General features: G+C 39.2%; 1 protein-coding gene across 6 annotated transcripts in view; it reads left to right on the forward strand.

Annotated features, from left to right (window-relative positions):
- The window catches only part of LOC145097550 (putative receptor-like protein kinase At5g39000), a 133,148-nt gene that overhangs the window by 3,829 nt on the left and 112,128 nt on the right, over nt 1-17,191 (forward strand). For 2 of the 6 annotated variants that reach the window (XM_079035127.1, XM_079035153.1), the window contains exons 4-5: nt 94-396; nt 636-991. The exons of 1 other annotated variant lie outside the window; for it this stretch is intronic. The gene's annotated coding sequence lies outside the window, so the exon portion shown is untranslated. Of the gene's footprint in view, nt 1-93; nt 397-635; nt 992-5,294; nt 5,760-17,191 lie in introns of those variants that run through there. 3 more of the 6 variants (XM_079035122.1, XM_079035143.1, XM_079035134.1) reach the window with 2 other exon arrangements.

Genomic DNA, 17,191 nt, shown 5'->3' on the forward strand with positions numbered 1-17,191 from the left:
CTCTTAACACAAATAAAAAACTACAGAAATAAGAACATTAATGAATGCAAATCCACAATGTGTGAATTGTAACACTAGGCTGATTAACACTAGGGTCTTTATTCCTGCCGAACAACAGGCTGCTGGGCTGCTCCCTTCTCCACAGCAAAATCGTTGGTCCAATTCACCACAAGCCCACTCTCGACAACCGGCTTCCTTGGCTCACTCAGAAACCGGCCCACCATGCTCTCCTTGCTGGACCTCCAAATCAGCAACCATTTAATTGGCAGCAGGCCCAAGTTTTTGATCAGCCCACAACTCTCCCTCAAGCATTTAGTACTATGAATCTTCAAGATCCCGGGAATACAGATTGGTACATGGATACAGGGGCAACTGCTCACCTCCACCATGACTCAGGTATTCTAAAATCTATTAGAAATAATTGCAATAATATTTCAGTTGTAGTTGGTGATGGATCTCGTCTTCCCGTTACTCATGTTCGTAGCACTTCCCTTAGTCAACATCCTTTTCGTACATTATTTCTTAAAAATGTCCTTATTACTCCTCAAGTTATTAAAAGTCTTATCTCTGTTCGTCAATTTACCCGTGACAATAAATGCTCTATTGGATTTGACGAATTTGGTTTTTCTGTGAAGGACTACATCACCAATCAAATTCTCATCCGATGTGACAGCACGGACGACCTTTATCCTTTTACCAACCAACTCCCTCAAGTTTTTTTGGCTGCAAGTTCATCCACTTGGCATCAATGACTTGGTCATCCCGGATCCCAAGTCTTCAAGCATTTATTATCAAAAAAATTCATCTCATGTAAGAAAAAGACCCTAATGTCTTATGTCATGCTTGTCAACTGCGCAAACATGTCCGTTTATCGTTTGATTTGTCGCAAACTAATGTTAGCTCTCCTTTTCAAGTTATACATTCTGATGTTTGGACTTCTCCTTTACTTAGCCAAAGTGGAATCAAATATTATGTCATTTTTCTCGATCAATATTCTCACTTTGTTTGGGTATATCCATTATGAAAAAAATCTGATGTTTTTTTCTAAGTTTCTTCACTTCCGTGCATATGTCACCAACCAATTCAAAACCAATATTCAAATTTTCCAATGTGACAATGACAAAGAATTTGATAACATCCAATTTCAGCATCTATGTGCCTCCAATGGTATACACATGCATTTTTCCTATCCATACACATCTCAACAAAATGGAAAATCAGAATGCATGCTTCGTACTATAAACAATACTATTCGAACCCTCTTATTCCAAGCCCATCTTCCACCCACATATTGGGTTGAAGCTCTTCATATGGCCACCCATCTCCTCAATATTCTTCCATCTACCACTCTCCAACACGACACCCCTTTTCACAAACTCTTTAACGAACTCCTACCCTACACACACCTTCGTGTTTTCGGTTCTCTTTGCTACCCCCATCTCAACACTATTAACAAATTGCAACCCCGTTCCGTTCCTTGCATCTTCCTTGGATACCCATCTAATAAAAAAGGATATCGTTGCCTTAACCTCCATACAAAATATCATTTCCCGTCATGTTACCTTTGATGAATCCATCTTTTCATTCGGTTCCTTAACTCCAAATAAGGCTCTCGATTATGACTTCCTTAACATCGAAAATCACAGATACTACTTCAATGATCCAACTCGTCCACCTCAACCCTCTCCTATGATTCCTGAAACTAACCCCACAACTCATACCATCGCCATTCCGATTGTCAGCAGCAACCCTGACACTCCTCCCATTCCCCCTGTTGCTGCCGATAACCCTTCTTCCTCTCACTCTTCCACCTCCGAACCATCCACCTTTCAAACAAATTAACCTCCTTCAGCCCCTACTCATTCTCTAAATACTCATTCTCTTCCTTCTACCTCATCTCGCACTCATCATATGGAGACTCGTGCTCGTCACGACATCTTCAAACCCATTGATAAATTAAATCTTCACACTGATCTCTCCTCTTCACCTCTTCCCAAAAACGACTCTCAAGACTTTCTTGATCCTAATTGGTTTCGTGCTATGACTGAAGAATTTAATGCTCTTATTTCTAATCGGACTTGGATACTTGTGCCTCGGCCCCCAATTGCTAATGTTGTTAATTGTATTTGGTTGTCTAAAAAGAAACATAATGCAGATGGATCATTAGCTGTTAGCATGAGGAGACATGGGAAAATAATTTACTAACATTTTAATTTTATTGGTTAACATTCCAATTTAAGATTGAATATTTATCAAAGGTATATATTTTTATTTTATCCCCTAACTTCTTTTACGTGAAAGCAAAAAAAATATTTTTTTATGAAAATGTAAATATGTTTCCGTATCTATTTTACATAAAGTATTTATTTTAAAATATATTTTTATATAATATATTATTACATTGCTATGATTCTAAAACATATTTTCATGTTTTCATAAAAAATATTCTTTCACGTAAATTTTTTTACGTATTTATTTTATGTAAAATATGTTTTTTATGTAATTAAAAACGACATTTCCGTATAATACATTATTACGTTGTTATAACAATAAAATATATTTTTATGTTATGTTAATGTTTTTAGTAAATTTAAAATAAAACGACAAGTATTAAATAAACTAAATATGTCAACATAACGTAAAAGTACAATCCCTGCTGATATGACCAGTCCGGCCGCACTTAAAGTAGCCTGAACAACCAACCATCCACGCCCCCTCGTGCATCTTGCCGCACTTGTCACAGTGGCTGCGGCCATACTGGCTCCTCAATCTGGGATCCGATACCTTGAGGCTCTTGCCCAAACTCCCTGTCTGAACCCCATCTGGTTTCCTCTTCCTCTCCATCTCCAAATCTAGCTCCATCTCCCGAGCCCTCACTATCATATCCTCCAACATCTTGTAGCTGGACCGGCTAACAAACTGCTAGATATCACTCCTCAGTATCTCATGGTACCAGACATTTTTCATCTCCTCGTCCGCCACATACTGCGGAACGAGAAGGGACCTCTCCCTAAACATGGCGGTGATCTTAGCCACCATCTTAGTAGTCTGTTGGAGATCCTAGAACCCCCGAGCTAGCTGCTGCACCTCGATCACGGGTGCAAACTTGGCGCTGAACCTAGTCAAGAAATCACCCCAGGTCATCTAATCAATAGCGGTATCATCTCCAATAGCACGCCCAACCTCCTCCCACCAATCACGAACCCTGTCCTTCAGGAGGTAGGAAGCAAGTCGGACCTTGTATCCCTCGGGACAACGACTGGTATAAACGCATTGCAGACATCCACCAACCACCTGCTGCTAGCAATAGGGTCCCTAGCCCAATGATAGTCTGGAGCTCCACAAGCTCGAAACTCCTGAAATGTCAACGTGCGCGCCCCCCTATCATGGCCGCCATCTAAGTGTGGAATGTGCTCAGCCTCTCATCAAGAGTCTCTAAGATGCCATCCTTAACCGAACTGAAGATCACATAAGTCTGGTCAATGATATTGTGCGTAATCTTAGATGAAATGAACTCCCTCATCTGATCATCGAGCTACCCAACTCCAGGGCCCGAGCCTGATCCCTTGCTGGCTCCAGAACTGCCAACTGGTCTACCATATAGCGTCACCATACTGAAAATACACATAACAATCATCAAAATACTCATCATAAATCGAGGGATCACACACACTACAAGTTCCCTGGTTTTATCTCTGCTCTCCTTGACTCGAATACGGATCCTATGCTGTAACTCCTGGTTCCTAGTATGAGTTTAACTTATAAATTATTCGTTTTTATAGGGCAAATCGACGAGTTGGATACCTCAGACTCGTCGAGTAGGGATGTTGAGGACCGCTAGTTTGGAGAAAACCTACTCGACGAGTTGGGAGGCCTTAACTCGACAAGTAGGCTGAAGGAAATGAAACCCTAATTTACAGGGTTTTGCACCCTATTTAAAGAACATAAAATCCCCTAACCAGCCCCTCACCAGCCTCCCTAAACCTTAAATTTTATTGTGAGCTCCTTGTTGGGAATCTTGAGGTTTTGAGTGGATTTTTGTGTGTTTTTGCGCCTGGTGAAGGACTTGAAAGAGCTTGAAGGTCATTGAGCTTGAGTGGAGGCACTAGATCTGGAATTTCACCCATATTTGGCAACTTTATGATGTATAAAGTCTCAAACTTGGTGCCTAATAGATTAGATCTCTTCGTTTTGGAATAATGGCCCTTTTAGGTCCCATTGATGAAAAATGACAAGTCTTATGGTCGTGATGCTGGAAGTTCACCATTTCCAGTGTTATTTGGTCCCTTGGTTCATAAAGTGGTCATGTTTTGGATTGAAATCCTTCCATGCATAAGAAAAGGCCATTTCCATGGAAGTATGTTGTTATACTTTGAGTTTAGGTCTAATTGAGGCATGCAAAGCCATCAAGATGTCAACTTTATGAACGTAGACGCCGGAAACAACCTAGATCTATGTTTAGGAACCTTATATCTGAGGAAAGGGCCTAATAGATTAAGAACTATGAAGAACTCGACGAGTTGTTCTGGAAATGTCTGGACGAATTAAAGAGGGAATCGACGAGTTGGATTGGGATATCACGATTCTGCTGGTTATGGAAACTCGATGAGTTGAATGGTAATTCGGCGAGCTAGGTCAACTCAGAGTATTGACTTTGACTTTGACCAAAATTGTCCCTTAAGGGGTTATGAGCATAAGAGGGTACTTAAGGAAATCTTCTATGTTTAGGGATTGAGTTGGTTGGTTTCAGAGTCGGGGATTGTTTAGCTATTTCCGTGTGATCAAGGCGAGTTACCTTCCTGGTAGCAGTGGGTCTAAGGCACCAAGGCCGACCCACTAGTAGTAGTTTGTAGTTAGATTATTGTCTTCGTAATAATTGTCTGGTATGCGACTATCTGTTATAATTTATGTGCTAGTATGATATGATATTATGTGGTAGTGGTAGGGGCGAAATAAACTCCGTATCCGGTTGATACGACCGAAAGGGAGGCCAACACCCAGATATGCTCGGCAGTATCCGGTTGATAAGACCGAAGGGGAGGCTAGCACTCAGATATGCTCGGTAGTATCAGGTTGATAAGACCGAAGGGGTAGATCGAGCACCCAGATATGCTTGACAGTATCCGCCAGGAATAATCCGAAGGGGTAGGTTGAGCACCCAGATATGCTTGATAGTATCCGGCAGGAATAATCTGAAAGGGTAGGTCAGGCACCCAGATATGCCTGATAGTATGTTTGTATGTGGTATGATGGGGAAACTCACTAAGCTTCGTGCTTATGGTTTTTAGTTTTAGTTTCAGGTACATCTTCTTCGAGAGGAAAGGAGCCGACTTGATTGCAACGCATCACACTATGATTTTCCGCATATGTGAGCTTTTGGAATTGTACTCTGGTATTGTTTTACTATGACATGTTATGGTTTTTGACACTTGGTTCTGAGTATGATTTGGATAACACTGATGATGTCTTCAGATTACTGTTTTTATAAATGACCTAATTAAAAATGAAAGTTTTGGTTCAAATTTTTGGGATGTTTCATTTGCTCTCAGTAGTACGGGTCCATACTACCTTCCACATCTATCCGCACTTTCCCCAAGGAGTGCCTTGACTTCACCAAGTCCGTTTCACTACTACTACTCTCTGCGCTAATCTCATCCTAGGCTTACCCTAGGGCAATCTCTAATCCACTCTCTACCATCAGCTGCATAAGAAGTCCCAGCTACCTCTCCCTAACTAGCTCACGAATACCATTACATATTACTAAGACTAGATAATTCTTCGAATGAGAGGTCTCTCCTTACAACAGTTGGACTCAAACAAGAGTTGTGCAGTAGTCCTAACCTTCTAAAATTATTTAGTCCTCGTAATATGTAACTGAACATATTTGTTTACTAGTTAGTTAAAGATAACTAGAACTCCTAAAAGCACAAAGCAAACAGCATTCGAGCATCGAGTAACCAAAACCAGGGATATCCTAATCAGACCATCATATCACTAACTAATCAGTACTAGCATGCAGTTTAATAAGCTCGTACAGTAGGCATACAAGGCATCCTTCTTAGATCCTTAGCCCTAAGCTAGCATGCAGATCACATATTCACAGTTCATATCATAATAGAAACATGTATGGGTAATTTGGGAGAACTTACTTGAGCTCGATTGATTGCATGCACCATACCCTTTTCTCTTTTTAAAATCTTTTTTTTAAAAAAATGATTTTCTTTTGAAAATTTTCATACCAAGTCCTCAGTTTGAGTTCAGACACACCCGAGAGTGTGCCTAAATCCATGAAACCAAGGCTCTGATACCAACTTGTAACATAGATAAAATATGGTCCCAAAAATTTCGATTTTAATTATTAAATAAACAGTAGTTATCAAAACACTCCATCAAAACGTGAGTCATAGTATCCATAACAATACAAATCAGAGTAGACATCCAAGGCTAAAACATTATAGTGTGTGCAATGTAGTCATCTCGAGCTCTTTCCCTTACTACCGGAAGTACGTGAAACCAAAACTGAAAATCATAAGCACGAAGCTTAGTGAATTTCCCCAAACTACCACATGCCATACACATAATCACATATAGTGGGCCCCGCCCTGTCATCAGGCCCCGCCTAACATCGAATTATATTTGGCATCGAGCCCCGCCCGACATCGGACATTGTCCAACATCGGGCTCCACCCGACATCGAGTTGAGCTCGATATGCATATAAACATATCAACAATATGCATACAACAATATTAAAACACAAGCATAATAATATTCACCGGGCACCGCCCGACATCGCAACTTAGTCCGAAAACATACAAGTACAGGAACATGTAAGAATCACGAAGACATCAAGCATACAACTATTCCTCGGGCATCACCCGACATCGGACCGTAATCTGCAAGAATATAAATATTCATCAGGCACTGCCCGACATCAAACCTTAGTCCGGAAACATACAATCATAAACACGAGCCGACATTGGTGCCTTCGACCCGTTCAAAATAGGAGGAAACTCACCTCAAGTGTTGGATGATAGCTGAAACATCTCCGCTCCAGAATCAACTCTACTAAACCGTTAAACCAAAACATCCTTTTAGATACCAATCGATACTCATAATCCTATAAAGCTCAACTTTGGTCAAAGTCAGAGTCAAGGTCAAAGTCAACATCAAAGTCAAAGTCACGGTCAACGCTCCGAGTTGACTTAACTTGTCAAGTTATCCATCAACTCACCGAGTTTCCATAAACGTCGGAATCAAATCAACTTGTTGAGTTTCCCTTTAGCTCATCGAGTTCCTCCTTTGTCAACAGAATCGGGACAATCCCAAACTAACTTGCCGAGTTCCCTTATGAACTCGTCGAGTTCATCAGTCTGCCAACCCACTTAATGCATTAAGCCACTAATCTTCAAACCAAAGCCCTATCTTTCTAGATCTAGGTTGAAAACACAACTAGAAGAGTAAAGTTTCCAACTTTACCCATTGAGAACCATTCTAAACGCATTAAACTTAAACCCTAGCCCAAAAAAGGCTTATTTCACAGCCCAAAAAATCCCCATGTCTTCAAGATAGAGCCCATAAACTTAGATCTGAACCTTAAGTGCTAAAAGGACACGTGAAGTCCCCAACTTTACTCACATGCATGTCCAAATGAAACTTAAAAGGCCAAAACAAAGGCTTAGATGGTGCATGGAGCTCTTAGGGCTATAAAGTTGGCATCTTTATGCCATGCAAGCCCCTTGAGACCCTAGATCTGAAGGGTTAGCCCATAAGGGACGTCCAACTCCTCAATGACCATCTCATTTGTACAAAACAAGCAAAAGAACACTTAGATTAAGATCTAAATAACCACAACGCAAGGTTTAGGCTTTATACCGGAAAAATGTCGAGAATAAGGCAAAGATTGTGGATCTAATAGCTCCTTCTTGTATCTCTAAGCTTCTCCTTCTTCTAATGGCTTTAACACACACCAAAAACACTTAAAATGGCTCACAAACACTCAAAATGGTCTTAGGGTTTCGTGGTTGTGGTTTAGGACAGTGGAGGTTGGAAATGAGGCCAACATGAAAGGCTTAAGTTGTTTAAATAGGGTACAAAACCCTAGAATTAGGGTTTCATTTCCTTCAACCAACTCGTTGAGTTGAGACCTTCTAACTCGTTGAGTTGGTTTTTTAAAATCCACGACTCATAACATTTCTACTCGACGAGTCTAGGGCTACCAGTTCGTCGAGTTTCTCTATAGAATTGGATAAATTATAAATTTAAATATATACCAGGAACCAGACGTTACAGATGCTCCGATGATGGTGGTGGCCAACCGAATATGACAATGATTATTAGGTTAGTGAACCGACCATTGGAGGATATTTGATGAGGTACATATTAAAATTCCAATTTGATGTAGCTAATTAGTTATGTTAGATCACTGTGCAGTGGCGGAGCTAGATGGGACGTTGGGGGTACTACAGCATCCCCAAAAAATTGTTTTATGTATATAAAAAATTTATTTGTAAACATGTTCTATGTTATTGTACCCCCAATTTTAGATATTGTACCATGTTTTTTAATGTCTGGGATATGATAACTATATAGACTATATATTGATAATGTTTGTACCCATTTCAAAATCTCTGCTGTCACTGTGTGTGTTCGAATATCAACATAACTTTAATTGTGTTTGAATTTCAATTCCTTGTTTATTTGTTTATTATATTTACACTTATACATCTCAATTGGGAAGAATATTAATTAATTATTTATTGTTATGCTATCAACTAGTGCGTATCATTGTATTGGAGGTTACTGAGTTAGTGATTTATTCATTTACATGACAGTTTTATAGATCCCTTCGAAATTCAAATTCACCACAGATCATGAAAACCTATCTTAATTTTTTTTTATTTAATATGAGTTCACATTTATATAAAAGTTTAACATTTTTTTAGCTTTTAATGTAAGAATAATAATATTAAATTAATTACTTATGAAAATTGAACAAAAGTACAAGACTAGTCGTATAAAGATTTATAACTTGAAAACTTTTGTGACTATCTTTTATTGGATTTTGTGTGTAGATTTTTACCTAGTCATTATTATCAAAATTTTATTAATTTTTCTTCTATATGAAACATAATGTCTTTTATAATTTTTATATATTTTAATAAAATATTATTCTTTTTATAGTTGTTATATAGTTTAATTAATGCTAAAAAAATTTCAAGCTCATTTGTGTAATTATGGTATTTAAATTATTAGAAGAATATCATCCATAAGTACGAAATTATATAAATATTGAATAAGGTTATTTTTTTATTAACATGTGGTAATGAATAATGTTAGTATTTATTTATTGTAAGACAAATTAAGCATGTTCTAAAATAAATACAAGAAAAATTTGTGTTATAATCAGATGAAATTTTATTTTATAATTTTGTCTACATTAATAATATGTGATTAAATACATATAATCAGTTCTTATTCATATATGATTTAAATACATATAATCAAATGTGATTAAATACACGAGTACAACTGTTGAATTGAAACTCCAAAACAAATATTGTCCATATAAATCATATTTGATTAAATACATGCAATCACATGTGATTAAATACATGAGACCAACTATGGAATTGAAGACAAGAATTTAATGGTGTCCACATAAATCACATATTATTATATATGTCTAATCACATGATTTATGTGGACAAAATTTATATTTGTTTTCTCGATTCAATAGTTTGTCTCGTGTATTTAGTCATATAAGATTATATGTATCTAATCACATATGATATATATGGACATCATTCATTTTCGCATTCTCGATTCAATAGTTGTTTTCATGTATTTAATCTCATATGATTATATGTATTTAATCACATATTATTATACATATTTAATCAAATGTGATCATATGTATTGAATCATATGTGATTAAATACATATAATCACATGTGATTAAATAGATGAGAAAAATAATTGAATTGAAAACATGAAAACAAATATTGTCTACATAAGATACATATAATCACGTGTGATTATATGTTTCTAATCACATATGTATCTAATCAAAGTATAATGCTGGAAAATTTGTTTTCGTTTTTCTCAATTAGATATTTGTTCTCGCATATGTAAGATCCCAACCATAAGGTATCATTATTATTCCATTAGATTTCATGTTTTAAGGCCTACTCGATGAGTTGACGTTGTGACTCGTCGAGTAGCAGCAGGTTAGGACACGTCATCTAATGAGTGACTCAAAGGCATGGAGGACTCAATGAGTAAGAGCTGGCCGAGGAAACCCTAAATTTCAGGGTTTTGCACCCTATATATTGGATCATTAGCGCCTCCCACTGTCCTCTATCACCCCTTGAGAGCCAAAAACCCTATTTTCTGTGACTGTGAGCTTGGTGAGTGTTTTGGAGCTTTAGAAAGGGATTTTTGTGAAGGAAGCTTGTGGATCAAGAGGCTAGCATCAAGGATTTCGTGTGGATCCAGAGTCTACTTCAGTTTGGGCATGTTTTGAAGGTAACAAGTTGTTACCTTGACCTCTTTTCTTCTAGAATCTTTCATATGTGAAGTTTAGGGCTTTCTTTAGCTATTCATGAAGGGATTATGGTATGGGAGCTAGATCAGAAGTTGAAACTTCAGATCTGAACCTCTTTTGATCCCTAAGTTCATAAAGTTATTATTAGGGTCATGAAGGAACCCTTGTTTATGAGTAAAGTCCCATTTCAAGCTTAGATGTGGATTTTGAGTCATGCAAATAGGTAAAGGTAGCAACTTTACGTTGCTAATGCACTCTAGGGACCTAGATCTACTGGTTGGAGTAAAGGGGTAGTTCAGAATCATGTGATCTTGAGAGTATGCGTATCGACTCGGCGAGTCTGGGAGATGACTCAGCGAGTCGGGTAGGGTTTTGTCCAAATTAGTCCCGCATGGACTCGACGAGGTCTGGGAGATGACTCGGCGAGTCAGTTTGGTTTCCATGCATTAGGTCGCGTATTGACTCGACGAGTCTTCTGAATACTCGGCGAGTCGAGTCGAGAAATTCTGGAATCAGGAGGGACTCAAGGCAGAGTGAGTTATATTCAACAAATAGGTCAACATGGACTGTTGACCATTGACCAGCTACATGACTTGACTATGGGATGACATGTACCTGATGGGTTTGAGCCATAAGAACTTTCCTATGTGCACATGCAAACCCTAATGCTTGGATCTAGGTTTCTCTAATTGAACATGCAATGTATCCATGGCTTACAATTCTAGATCTAGTGTAAACAATTGAATCATATCATATGAAATCAGATCTAGAAGAATACCTTAAGTTGCTTGCTTGAAACTTCTTGTTCTTGGAGCTTAGAGTCACAATTGTCACTCCTCTAATGGCTTACAAACACCAACTAGCAAGAGGATGATCTTGAGAGAGAGAGAGAGGAGGTGAGAAATCGGCTCTAGGGTTCTTCCTTGCAAGAGTATCGCCGATTTCCCTCACCCAAGGGGCCTATTTATACTATGAGATACTAGGGTTACACCCTTAACCCTATTTGAATAACTTAGGCCCTAAGCAATCCAAAGATCCTCCTAGATATGAGGCTTGGACGATTTTAAGGTATCCTAACCCTAAAATCCGTCCACCCTAATATCCATAAGGATACATAGCCCAAAACACAACTATCACACATTTGACAGTTTATGCCCCTTTATTCAATTAACCTCTTTAAGTCACTAAATTAATTCTCAATTAATATATGACTTATATCAATCAAATAATATTATTATTCCTTTAATATATTACTCTCATAATATATTAACAATAATATCTCTTCTCTCTTTACAAATCATCATGTCAAGTTGCTATGGTGAGGCAACCCAAAAGGACCATGCACAACCGGGTTAAGTACTTACCAAATATAGTTACACCCTTAGACTCCAATCCAACAGTCTCCCACTTAGATAAGTCTAATAACTATATATGCAAACACAATCCGATTAGCAATCGTAGCTCTCAAAGACGCTGTCAAACTCCGATCTTATCAGTATCCTGTCCTTTAGATAAGGGATCGTACAGTCCTCTGTTTAGATATTGTGTGGAAAATCTCATGGAACTTATTGTCCAACAGTTGGTTTTTCGATCTCAGATTCATTTGACATAGAACTTAATTGAACACATCAATTCAGTCCTGACCGGGCCCGACACATAAGTCAAATCAAATCATCGAGGGGTCCTGATATCGCTTTTACCCTCTTAGGATAAAAGTAACAGATAAACTTCAACTTATATGCATTTACTATTTACTAATCAACTATACACAACAATGCGTTTTATGACATCAATTTACTGATGCGGTTTCACATTTTCAATGCACAACCAATGAATAAACAATAAACCATATATCTTGGTTTTAAGACCATATGATATTATCGTCTTGCGATCACTTGCATTACGCTCCATATAGTGATTCCAGCAAGCACGGGTTTATTCCAATGCTCAAAACTTGTTTACTCATGAACGTTGCAGCAAACCTTTGCTATGTCTAATACCTTTTAGACAATCTACACACCAATTCATGACAAACTTCATTCATACCTACTTCCAACATATGAACGATTGTGGACCATTCGAATAATGCGATTATTCTTAATAACTCAATTATTCAGGAAACATACAAAGTGAAACAATAGTTAAACAATTAACATAAGACAATAGCTTTACTTATAAATAATACTCCTTTATTGAATCATCAAATGTCAATTACATTTATCTATTACATGTTTCTAAAACTATCTAATCTAAACTAATATCGTCTTTCAGTCCAATGCTCGTAGCGTGCTGCAAATGCTTACCCCTACTCAGTCCCATCGTAAGCGGATCTGTTGGGTTATCTTCTGACAATACCCTCTTTACTACGAGGCGTCCTTCTTCTACTCGATGTCTAATAAAGTGATATTTTCTGTCGATAAGTCGAGATCTACCATGATCCCTTGGTTCCTTGGTCAAGGCAACCACTCCTTCATTATCATAGAAAATTTCCATAGGATCCTTTATGGCAAGCACAACTCCAAGGTCACCAATGAAGTTCTTCAACCACATCGCCTCCTTTGACACTTCGCTTGCTGCAATATGCTCTGATTCGCACGTTGAATCAACTACGGTCTCTTCTTTGGAACTTTTCCAAGTCACTACTCCTCCATTAACGGTAAAGACCCATCCCGACTGCGAATGGTAGTTGTCCCTGTCGGTCTGGAAGCTTGCGTCACTATACCCTTGCACCTTTAAGTCATCACTCCCTCCGAGGACTAAAAACCATTCCTTGGTTCTCCGAAGGTACTAGAGTATATTCTTGACCGCAATCCAATGAGCTCTGCCAGGGTTCCCTTGATATCTACTGACCATGCTCAAGGCAAAGGCCACATCAGGGCGAGTACAAGTCATAGCATACATGATTGAGCCAACTGCGGAAGCTTAGGGTACTCGGCTCATCTCAGCTATCTCGGCGTCTGTACTCGGACTTTGAGTCTTACTCAATTTGGCATTGCTTTGTATGAGTAGTTCTCCCTTCTTCGATTTTTCCATACTAAAACGTTTTAGTACCTTATCCAAGTAAGTATTCTGACTAAGTCCTATTAGTCTCTTACTTTGTTCTCTCATTATCCTTATTACCGAAATATAGGAAGCCTCTCCGAGATCCTTCATAGCGAAGCACTTCCCGAGCCAGGACTTAACCTCCTGCAGAGTCGGGATGTCGTTTCCTATGAGCAGTATGTCATCGACATACAAAACGAGGAAGCTAACTATACTCCCACTGGCCTTGACATATACACATCATTCATCTTCATTTCGTACAAATCCAAACTCTTTGACTTTCTCATCGAAGCAAAGATTCCATCTGCGAGATGCTTGCTTAAGTCCATAAATCGACTTCTCAAGCTTGCACACTCTATTGGGATGCTTCGGATCGACAAAACCCTCTGGCTGAGCCATGTAAACATCCTCAGCCAACTTCCCATTAAAGAAAGCGGTCTTGACATCCATCTTCCATATCTTATAATCATGAAATGCAGCAATGGCTAGCATCACCATAATAGAATTTATCTTAGCAACTGGCGAGAAGGTCTCATCATAGTCAACTCCGGGAGTTTGAGTAAAGCCCTTCGCAACCAATCGTGCCTTATATGTGTGTACATCCCCATCCACGTCGGTCTTCTTCTTGAAGATCCATTTGCACCCAACCGTCTTACGTCCGGGCACATTGTCAACCAAATTCCAAACTTTGTTGTCATACATGGACTGAATCTTGCTGTCCATTGCCTCTTTCCATTTCGTAGACTCTGGGCCTACCATGGCTTCCTTATAGCTATTAGGTTCATCTAGATTTATTAGTGTACCATCACTAATATACGTGTCCCCTTCAGTAGTAATATGAAAGCCATAAAACTAGGGTTGAACTCTAACTCTTTCGGAACGTCTAAGAGGTAAGGACTCGTCAATTGGTTCAACCGGAGTTTCCTCCTCGGGTTGAGCACCAGCGTTAGAGGTTACTTCATCGCTAGACTCTTGAATCTCTTCAAGATCGATTTGCCTCCGACTGTCCCGTTGGGTTATGAGTTATTGCTCTCGGAAAACTCCTCTCCTTGCAACAAAGACAACATTGTCACTCGGCCTATAGAAGAGATATCCAAAGGATTTCTGCGGGTAGCCGATGAAAATACACCGCTCACTACGAGGTTCGAGCTTGTCGTGAGTTTCTCATCTTACGAAAACTTCACAGCCCCAAACCTTGATATGTGCCAACGAGGGAGCTTTCCCTGTCCACATCTCGTGAGGTGTTTTGGCAACCTTCTTTGTAGGGACTCGGTTAAGGATATGGGCGTCAGTCTCTAAGGCATACCTCCAGAATGAGATAGGTAGTGAAGAACGACTCATCATAGAACGAACCATGTCTAACAGGGTTCGATTACGCCTTTCTGCCACACCATTCAACTATGGTGTCCTAGGTGGCGTCAATTGCGAAACTATTCCGCATTCCTTGAGATAGTCGTGGAATTCAAGACTTAGGTACTCTCCCCCTCGATCGGATCGAAGCATCTTGATTTTCCTGCCCAATTGATTCTCCACTTCATGTTTGAACTCTTTGAACTTTTCAAACGTTTCCGACTTATGCTTGATTAAGTAAATATACCCATATCTGCTATAATCATCGATGAAAGTCACGTAGAAGCGGTTCCCATCCTTTGTGGTGGATCTAAAGGGCCCACACATGTCAGTGTGTATGAGATCCAATAAACCCTCACCCCTCTCACAAGTGCCAGTGAAGGGTGACTTGGTCATCTTTCCAAGTAAACAAGATTCGCACATGTCATCTTCCTTAAGGTCGAATGACTCCAACACTTCATCCATTTGGAGTTGGGCTATGCGCTTCTTGTTGACATGTCCAAGATGACAATTCCACAAGGATGATTTATCCATACTATTGGAAGAATCCATACACAACACATCATTTCCTAGGTTATCTACAACCATAACAGTTTCACAAATTCCATTACAAGGCATTGCTTCAAAATATAAAACACCATTTAGATAAGCATAAATCAAACCATTCTCATTATTAAACGAATATCTAAATCCTTGTCTAAATAAACCATGAAAAGAAATGATGTTTCTTGCCATATCTGGAGAGTAGCAACAATTATTTAAATCTAAATTCAATCCATTACTAAGCACTAGAGAATACACTCCAATCTTGGTCACATGCGACGATCTTCTGTTCCCCATGATTAGATTTTAATTGTGTAAATACCTGCGAAAGATGGCTTGATCTTCCCATCCTTGATGGCTTGCAGATATTCCGGGCAGCTTCTCTTCCAATGCCCTATTTTGTGGCAATGATGGCACTCTACCTCCTTTGGGTTTGGGTTGGGCATAGCAGGATCAACCTTGGTCGCACTAGAAGAGGAACCATCTTGGGACTTTCCCTTGCGGTGGTTATTTGAAGAAGCCTTCCTCTTCTTGCCCCTTCCCTGCCCAATAGCCAAAACAAGAGTAGCGGGTGGATTGGGAGTTAGTGCAACAGACTTGTCCTTAAGGTTGCTCTTAGCAGTCCTTAGGAGCCCTTGGAGTTTGCTTAGGGTGACCTCTTCCTTGTTCTTGTGGTAGGTCATCCTAAATTGGTTGTAGCATGAGGGCAAGGAGTGAAGAACAATGTCGATAGCCAAATCTTCCCCAAAGTTGACATTCAACTTGCAAAGACGATCAACATACCTTTGCATCTTTTTCAAGTGCACGGTTAGAGACTCTCCACTTCTTATTTTAGCAGTGATCATATTCGTTATGATCTCATAGCGCTCTTGCCTCAAGCTTTGGTGGTATCTCTCCATCAAGTGTAGATGCATCTCATAAGGATACATGTCCTCATAGGACTTTTGGAATTCGGAGTTCATCGTGGCTAGCATGATGCAATGGACTTTCGTGGCATCACGCCCATGGGTCTGAAAGACAGCTATTTCTTCGGGAGTAGCAATTTCTGGATTGATCTTCTCGAGCTTCTTATCGAGAACATACTCTTTCTCCTCGTAACACGCGATCATGCGAATGTATCTTATCCATTCGCTAAAGTTCGATCCGTCAAAAGTCACTTTTTGACAAAGGCTCATTAGCGTGAATGAGCTAGCAGCAGCGATGTTCGCGTTAGACATCTACAAATAGAAAGGAAGAAAGTTTGATAGAGTTAAGTCCCTAATTAATACTCAAAATGAAAAATTAGGGCTAGGACCCAACAACATTATTTACACATTAGAAAAGGGATGTCGTGATCCAACATGCAAATAATTTGGAGGTAAGTGAATGACGATTCACTAATTCTTCACCATGAAAAACAAAAGCTTAAGTTTTAAATGTATTGAGAATTCCTAGGTTTCTTTGAGATTCATTGAACCCTTCAATCGCATGTTTAAATCTCGATATGCCCCTCTAGTTTGTGACTGGGATGCCGAGGATCACAAAGCGGGTGTGAATAACCATGGAAATCTACATGGTGCCTTCATTGTTACAGTCATCTATTCGATGTGCCGGTAAAGCACGCACGCTCCATCGAACTATGACAAACAATGAATCACCCTTTTCCACCTTTGCTTAGAACCAATTAGTGTGCCGGTCAACCACACACGCTCCACTAATATCTTAACGAGGGT

The sequence above is a fragment of the Lactuca serriola genome, chromosome 1, assembly GCF_051521515.1.
Source record: "Lactuca serriola cultivar US96UC23 chromosome 1, Lser_US96UC23_V15, whole genome shotgun sequence".
Lineage (NCBI taxonomy): Eukaryota > Viridiplantae > Streptophyta > Magnoliopsida > Asterales > Asteraceae > Lactuca > Lactuca serriola.